This window comes from Epinephelus fuscoguttatus, linkage group LG8 (genome assembly GCF_011397635.1).
Source record: "Epinephelus fuscoguttatus linkage group LG8, E.fuscoguttatus.final_Chr_v1".
In the NCBI taxonomy this organism is placed as follows: Eukaryota; Metazoa; Chordata; class Actinopteri; order Perciformes; family Serranidae; genus Epinephelus; species Epinephelus fuscoguttatus.
In genome coordinates, this window is record NC_064759.1 from 34,729,719 (window position 1) to 34,739,205 (window position 9,487).

The following is a 9,487-nucleotide window of genomic DNA, read 5'->3' on the forward strand; positions in this document are numbered from 1 at the left end:
GAATTTATCCTCAGAAGCAGAGGTGACTCTTGGTCTTCCTTTCCTGGGTCGGTCCTCATGTGTGCCAGTTTCGTTGTAGCGCTTGATGGTTTTTGCGACTCCACTTGGGGACACATTTAAAGTTTTTGCAATTTTCCGGACTGACTGACCTTCATTTCTTAAAGTAATGATGGCCACTCGTTTTTCTTTAGTTAGCTGATTGGTTCTTGCCATAATATGAATTTTAACAGTTGTCCAATAGGGCTGTCGGCTGTGTATTAACCTGACTTCTGCACAACACAACTGATGGTCCCAACCCCATTGATAAAGCAAGAAATTCCACTAATTAACCCTGATAAGGCACACCTGTGAAGTGGAAACCATTTCAGGTGACTACCTCTTGAAGCTCATGGAGAGAATGCCAAGAGTGTGCAAAGCAGTAATCAGAGCAAAGGGTGGCTATTTTGAAGAAACTAGAATATAAAACATGTTTTCAGTTATTTCACCTTTTTTTGTTAAGTACATAACTCCACATGTGTTCATTCATAGTTTTGATGCCTTCAGTGAGAATCTACAATGTAAATAGTCATGAAAATAAAGAAAACACATTGAATGAGAAGGTGTGTCCAAACTTTTGGCCTGTACTGTATATGGGTATATGTGTATATACCCAGGAAAACACCTCACTGAGGATATTATGATATCCAAAGTCCGTGACAGTACCATATCACAATATCAATATAATATTGATATACTGCCCAGCCCTAGCAGGCATACTGTTACACATCTTCACCATCTTAGTTTAGCACGTTAGCATTTAATATTTGCTAATCAACATGAAACACAAACTACAGCTGAAGCTGATTTGATCCCAAACCGGACTATTGGTCAAACTGAAATTTTGACCTGATTATGGTGCTAGACGAAATGTCAAGATCATCAAAGTAATTACAACTCATCCCGTGGGGGACACAAATGGCTGTACCAAATTTCATCTCAATCCATCCAACTGTTGTTGAGATATTTCACTCACCATAAATGTCAGCCTCATGGTGGTGCTAGAGGAAAGGACAGAGGCACACTAATGACAGTACGATTCACCCTCAGGAGACCACGAATGACTGTAAAAGATTTTGTGGCAATTCATCAGAAAGTTTTCAAGATATTTTAGATTGAGCCAAAGTGGTAGACCTACCAACCAACTGACAGTTCAGTACTGCCATCCCTACAGCCATGTCGCTATCTTGGCAAAAATTATAGGCTAACATCAGGATTTGGCTCCAGTGCCAGGTGAATCAAAACCTTTCAGAGCTCACACAGGGGAGAAATCAGGCATCGCCAGTGCTCTGATGAAGAGCTGTGCAGACAAATAAATTGTATGTTTGCTATAGAGAGAAGTGTGCAGATGTTTTGATCTTTTGTTTTATTGCTATTTTTTGCATTCAGTACCTTCCTATCTTGCAGTAGTTCTGTGAAATTTTTACTGAAACTATAACTTATATAGGGAAAATCAGTTGTTGAAGAGAAACTGATACCATTTAGCTGCACTTTACGAATAATCTGCAGCTTGTACTCTTTATGTTCCTTGTCATTTTTTGGCCAGTTTCAAAGAGCATGGTAAATTTTGTGACTTTTTCAATAACAAAGTCAATCTGATACTACTTGGATCTTAATACTTGGATCTCTTCATAGGTTTGGACATCATTTCTATCAGTTATGTAAACATGGTACTAAAAAAATAACTGCTAAGATCTGGAATCACAGTTACATCAAGACTCAGACACTTACTACTACTTTGTTTGAAAGTGAGACTAAAAGTAAGGAAGTACAATAAAAATGTCTCTAATAATCACTCACTGCATAGGAACAGTCTGCACACACAACTACAGCAAGCACACTGGGTCAAAGCTGAACCAGGAATCACTCTGTAAACTGTGATGATTGTTTACTACAGACAGTTTGGGTGATAATTTTTATTAGTTTTCATTTTCTCTACCAAAAGAGATTGGCTTGATTTGTCAGACTACTTGTGTTTCTTAGCCTGTCAAACTGCTGCATTCCCAGATCTCAGCAATTACTCTGGTTAACACAAAGTTATCATAGTCGACATAAATGATGGCCAAACCTATAAAAATAAGATCCAGCTTGTAATAAAATGAAATTATGCATTAAGGGTTAGTGGAGCAACTAAAAATGTAAATTACAACGTAACTCATGCAATGCACTGCACACCACAGATCTTAAACAACACAACTACATAGTTTTATCCCTGTTCTTCTCCTCTGTTGTTATTGCTTGCAAACTAAGGTGAATACCTCTCTGTGTATATCATGTAACATTTTGCAGTTAAGAAAATATGGGAGGAATAATATAATTAGTATCTAAAAACCAATGTAAATTCAGTGAGTTTTGTGTTACACATGTATTTCATCTGTTACTGTGTGTGTATGTGTGTTTTCATTTTGTGTGTGAGCGAGCTCAGTTGGTCTTGGCTGGTCCTCTCCCTCGGCCCCGTGGCCCCTCTGGCCCTCTGGCAGTGGCTGTGGCCTGTCCATCTGCCTCCTACTGTCTGGGTCTGGTGGGACAGGGGCCATGGAAGACCCCCCGTACCCCTCTCAAACCTCCCCCCTCCGAACACCCTCACCAGCCCCCAGGCCAGCTGCTCAGGCCCCAGAATCTGCACAGCGCTGCCAGGTGGGCCCCAGGACACGCAGTTGGACCCCTTCACATACACACACGTACATGGAGGAGCACACAAACACACACACTCTCTCACAATACCAACACATATGCTCAGTAAGCCTCTTTACAAATGGAAGCCATACAACACACGTGGTTACACGGGTGGCCCGCATGAAAAAAACTTCGTCCCTCTCACACCCGCACACACATCGTGCATGTGTGCCAACCCTTTAACATACAGCCTTTGCAGGCTCAGGTGTTTCCCACAGCACCCTATAATGGTCTGAGTTCACAGGGGTGGGACACCAACAGGTGGCGCTGTTTTCTTTACTAATTACAGCTTTATTTATTCATTGGCATGTGGAAGCTTCCAGATGACTTTGGCTGGCTGGCTCATTCACAGGATAAAAGCCAATATGTGTGCGTGTGCGTGTGCGTGTGTGTGTGTGTGTGTGTGTGTGTGTGTGTGTGTTTCAGGATGCTTTATTCTCTCCCATGGGACACAAGCCATCACCTGCCTTTTAGTACTCATAATTTACTTTGCAGTATTTTAGATGTGTTCTTCCTCTGAGTATTCGGCTTCACTGGAACAAAATGAATTATGTTAGATGACATATTGTGTCATCTATAACTCTGTCTACCAATGCCAACAGTCCAAACAGGGTGCTTATGCAGCTCCTGAGCTAATAATGAATTAATAAACAGACTGAGTGACAGAACCACAGCATGCTGTTTACAATAAAACTGTATCATCCTGTTCTAAGGTCAAATACAGAGTTCCACAGGGATCAGTATTTGGACCTCTTTGAGTCTTTTGATCACATGCTGCCACTTGGTCATATCTTTTAAAAACCACAGCATTATTATGCCAAGGACACACACATCTACTGTAGCTTCCAGTGGTGTGTAAAAACTTCTCACATTCTATTTTACAGAGATCAGTTTAATTGATGCTTCCATAAATTTTGATGGCTGCATAATACATCAGAGCCGTACAGTTAACAATTTGAGAATGGTCTTTAATCTTTTTCATAATTTTGTCACATGTCAAGAATTTCAGAAAATCTTTTTTTGTTTTTATTTTTTTAATACAGCAAAGATCCATTCCCTTTTATCCAATGCAGACACTAATATCCTCTGACATACTTTTATAACATCCAGAGTGGATTACAGCAATGAGTTTTTCTTTGGTCAACCCATGACAGCAACAATAAGTCATTATTTGGTCCAAAATGCAACTGCCAGAGTTCTTACTACATGTAAGGAGTGTGACACCTGCCCTGATGTGTTTGCTTTGGCAAATAAAAATCCAAGCTGACTTCAAAATCTTCCCTCTGACTTACAAAGCTTTGTAATAAACTCCCACAAATCAAATAATATCCAGCTTTTTCCTCTTTGCTATGGTACTTTATAGTTTCACTGGCTGGGTTCTTTGATAACTAGTTCCTGGAAACAAACACAGAGTGTGCTTTCATCCACCTGTTTTTACTGAGCGGAAGGAAAACTCTGCAAACAAGTCTTTACACTTGGTAAAGGTGGGAAATTTGGTGTATTGATAGCAACAAAATGTGACAGTGCAGTGGAAACAGACTTAGTGAGCAAATCATGATGCACATAAAGCATGTAACTGTAAAGTGAAGCGGTAGATTCAGTGCGAAATAGCAGCAGATAAAAACATCACATCTGTGCGGACGGATGAGGAGACTGTGCTACCAGCTGTTTATCTCGAACCAACTCTTATTATGGAACAAGTGAATGATCTGAAAAACACATACACAGCACATGTATTGTTTATACATGACAGGAGGGTTAAAGGAAATATTTAGATACTTGACTTAAGTAAAAGCACTAGTATCACACTGTAAAAATCCCCAAATACTCCAGTCCTGCATTGAAAATGCTACATCACTATTTACTTAAATGTAAATTTTGCTTATTCTCGCTCTAGAGGAGAAATACAGCAATATGGCAAAACAGCAGCATGAGGACATAAAAACAGATCAGTAGAGAAACTCTCTGGACAAACTAGAATAATATGTATGTGGTGGAAGAACAATTGCACACAAAACGCTCAAGCAAAGGACATAATGGTGTTTTTAGTGATTATTTCCATTATGTATTAATCTGCTGGCTATTCTCTCCATCACTTTATTGATCATTTGCTTAAAAAAAATCAGAGAATAGTGAGATATGCCTGCACAATAACCCACCCACTAGCCAGAAGATGGCTAACGTTACTAGGGTACAATAATGGATATGGAAAATGCTCATTTCAACTTTCCAAAACGCTACTACTTTTATACTGGTCAGTTGTCTGATTTATATCAAGCGAACAAGAAACTTTAGCTAATAAATGTACATTATAGTACACTTAACCCATTGTAACAAAGGATGACATTAGCCTACGTTAGCTTAACCTGTTGCGCCGTCTTCTTTGTCTTGCCAACAGGAGATTGTCCTCTGTAGTAGCATTTCCTGAACTCTTGTTTTTCGGCAGTATTTCTCTTTGCTGCCCGCAGCCTTTCCTAAGACAAAGCATGTCTCATTCTTGTAATAAACAGCCACATACCTGGAAGAAAGAATATGAATCACGCGTCTTGTGTCGCATTATGTCTCACCAGGTTGACTCGGCTACGACCACCGGTAACAGCCATGCTTACATAAGGGATATTGTTTGTGGTGGAAATGCTAATGTTCCAGTACCATATCTGAAGGGTAACTTTTGGTTCCAAAGATACCATACCAAAAGTGTTGTGGATGAAAACACTTATTTTTAAAAGGTTAAAATTTGTGCCTATTAGTAACTATTTAGGCTACACATCCAGCAGATACAGAACAATGTTAGCATTAGAGCTGGGTCTCTTGGCCACCTGAAGAATACAAGTCCATTATTCACTCTCCTTTTAGCTTTGTTTTTGCTCTCCACTAACTAAAATGAAAATATCTGGTGTAAAGTTGTAGCATAAAGTCACCTGTTAGCTGCTGTGGAAAAAAAAAGACCCTGTGAAAACCAAAACAATTATAGGGTTCTGGCCCGAAAACTAATACAATTAATTGAATTTTGCTATTAAGCTCAGTAGAACTGAAGAAAATTGCAGCGTTAAGTGGTAATTCTCTGTGGGTTCATCACTACCTCTGTCACATACAAGTCACGGGATCTATTCTTAAAATAAAAATTCAACATTTTTAACATTTTTAACATTTTTAATTTTTTAACCTCAGTCATGTTATATTAAGATTCTTACCTTTCAGATTCTGCCTGTGTGTGTATTTGTACGCGAGTCTTAAGTTGTGTGTCTGATGTTTGAATTTTAATCTGTAAAGAGTGACGAGAAGTTGAAGTATTCTGTGATGGACGTGCTAACTTCTGTTCTCCCTCTCTTTCTCGGATTTTTTCAGATCCATAAACTGTCCAACATCCAAAACTTTTCCTTGTCAAGTTTCCTTCACTTTTGAAGATCCTTGGAGACAGAGTGAGTCAGAGTCTCCTGATACTGTGGTGTGTTGTGGCGGAGAGACAGAGACATCGCCATGGACCAGACCCTATCATAGCTCCCCTTCTGTCGACCCATTATCTTTCTCCCCCATGCTCCTCTTCCCTTTTCTCCCTTTTCCCTCCCCTTGCCTTCCTCTGGATGTTATCTCCAGCCGCTTATGCCCTAATACCCCAATTGTTGTACTGTAAAAACAATAATTAGCAATCCCAAACGAGACTGAGGGGCGAATTTAACAGCTTTCTTCTGATGTGTTTTTCCCCCCTCTTTTTTTTCCCTTTATCTCCCCCTCCTTTTTTCATAAGAGCAAAGAGAGGTGGAGGGGGGGTTCGGGGAGGTACTGGCAAAGCCTCTTTAAACTCTCTGGTATTATGGAGGATTATTTTGTGCAGAGATCCTGGCTTGTGTGTCTGTTTTTTTTACCCTCCTTTTCTCTTCCTGGTTGTGGCAGACACGCTAGGTAAACAGTTTGTGTCACACTTGATTGCGCTTGAGAAATTAAAAAACAGAAATGACAATAGGCCGGGGCTTGGGATGAAGACTGGGGGGACACTGACACCATAAGACCCTGGCTCTTTGGGGACCCCTGGTACACCATGTGACAGAGCGGCCCTCGCAGCCACAACAATACAAGACCTCGTCCTTCAGAGAACACTCTTCGCTCCCGGTCTCTGAGTCTATCTGCGCTGGGCCATCTGCTCTCCTTCTCTCTCTTCTTCTTCCTCCTCCTCCTCCTCCTCCTCCTCCTCCTCCATGACTGTTTGAATCTGGCTCAATTATTCAGGTGTTTACAAGCACAAACACTGCCAGGTTGGAGGTGTGTATGTGTGTGAATGTGTTTTCTAGACATATTCCCCCTGTGATTCATATACAGTCTGTGTATATACACATAGACAGTGCAACATCTGCGTCTGTCACTGAAATCACTGCAAAAGTTATAACAAAACGAGCCATTTACAGTTTACATTGAACGTAGCTCAACTGAGGAAAATGTTGCTAAAAAAGGTGATCATCAAAATGTTATTCTGTCTGTGTTGAAATGTAGATCAGCCGAGTGCTATGAAAACAGCTGTATAACACCGAAACATCCACCTGTGTTGAGGATCAATGCAGTGCAGTTCAGTTTCACCCCTATAGAGGGCAGTGTGATACTACAAAAGAAAACTGCTCCAAACATGTTTTCAAACACAAACATCGAGCACTGAACAACAGAGAGGTGTTACAGTGTTCAGTATTAACAGCCTATAAGTATTTCTACAGTGTTGTTTGTTGCTAGCTTCAGCTTTAAATAGCACCAGTCACAAAACAGTTCATTAAAGGTGGTAACATGTCAAGTTGAAGAGCTAACAGATTCAAGTTTAAGTTGGCGAGGCTGCTCATACAAGCCTATTTATGTTTGCTTTCTGTCTTTTATTATCTTCTTGTAAAATGTCCTGGGTTGTATAAATATTTTACCCTATTATATTTGTGTACAGTCAAATCTAGTTTCAATTCCAAATTAAGCTCAACAAAAAAATACTGTAGCTAAAACTGCAGCTACACTCAAATCTAATGTGTAAATTTATCAGTTTCATATTAAATCAGAGTACCTAGCTTTACCGCAAACAAAACAAATGCTAAAATCTACATCTCAAGTTTCAACTCTAAATTTAGAGTTTCAATTAAATCCAAAATATATGCCCAATAACCTCAAGCTAATACTAAAGCTAAAAACGTAACTTACAGGCAAAGAGAAATCTATAAACTTAAGGTCAAATCTTACTGCAGGAATACTCAACTTGCTTTGTGCAGGGGGAACTTTTGCAAAATGACAGGAGGCCAGGAGCCAGTTATTAAACAAACATTAATAATTAATATATGAATAATTAGACCGAAACCTCCAGGGGGTCCTGGGGGTCCTCCCCTGGTCCTTTTTATTTTGAAGCAAGCTTTATTTTGATGCTTTTTAGCGCACTATGGCATCTTTAAAAGTACATTTAAAGTTGCCTTCAAAAAAATTCCTAGTGTGAATCAACTTATTTTCATTGTGAATTAGAAAACAGTCAGCAGGCCACCCGGCAGTAATCAGAAGCATTTACGTGAACCTGAGACTAAACTTCATTCTACAGCTAGAAAAAAACTGTAAATGAAAAGGCTAAACTTCACTTCCAGCTTTAGGCAAAAGGCAAAAAAACAAAACAAACTCAAAAACTGGTCACCTGGAATTTTATTAAATGAGTCTTGTGCTTTGCATGTGAAAACTGAGTCTGTCTCTACCAAACAAAAGCATTGAGTGAGCTAAGAGTTTCTACAGAAAGGCAGCCATTGAAATGTTGCTGTGGAAAGCAATAGTGTCAGGGTGGAGGGATAAGTGGATACAGTTAAACTCTAAGGACACATATTGATGTTACACAGAGGAAAACGCCTCCAATCCTCATTATTACAGGAAATTATTTCAGTTGCTTAAACACTGGGTTGAAACTTTTAGCCTGTAATGTAAAAGACATCAGTCTGGAGTTTTGGATCATGCTCATGTAATCTGCATTTCAGAGCTTATCCACAATTCACAACTTAAAAACTGATGTTGCAGAAGGCTGAAGTATTTCAAACTAGTTTGTGCCCGCCTCAGAGACCCATGCCCCGTTTCATTTCCTTTAGTCTTTACTTTGTGTAGAAGCATTTACTTGTGGCCGGCCAGAGCCACAGAGACTAGCTTAAAGCCAAACACGGGCACTAACCCATTTATCACCCTGGGCTTTCTTGCTTTCTTGTTTGTGTTCTCCCTGTGTTACAATCAATCATGTTTAATTCAATAGGCCTCACTTTGCTAAATCAAATCTGGAGTTTTGGATACGAGTTTGTGTTTACTCGTGCAGCGCATTTGCTTATGATTATTTGCATTTGACAATTTAGCAGGAGTAAACCTGAGACAGGTTCCACCCAAACTGTCACACGTCGCGCCTCTGTCGAGGGACCAACCTGCACCGGCCTGCCTGCAGCTCGCAGGCCTCCCCTAATATATAATCTGTTGTTACACTGTCACCGCAAGGAGCACAACCAACCCCGCGGAGACGCCACCGAAATTCATTAATCTAATTAAATATGTCGTATTGCCCAAATGAGACGCTGGTATGGCTTTGCTGCAGGATAAGTGCAAAGTAAGGCTGTGTCCCACAAGAGTAGCATACAGCCGACGTGCGCTAACGCTACTGCGCTTCATTACACTCTTAATTACCTATTGTTTCTAACTAGTTGGTGGTGTTTTAATGAGAATCTACAGGCAGTTAAATGTAATCTAAATTTTCTAATCTACTGGTCCATTACCAAGGAGTCAAAATGTTATTGGTTTTGTG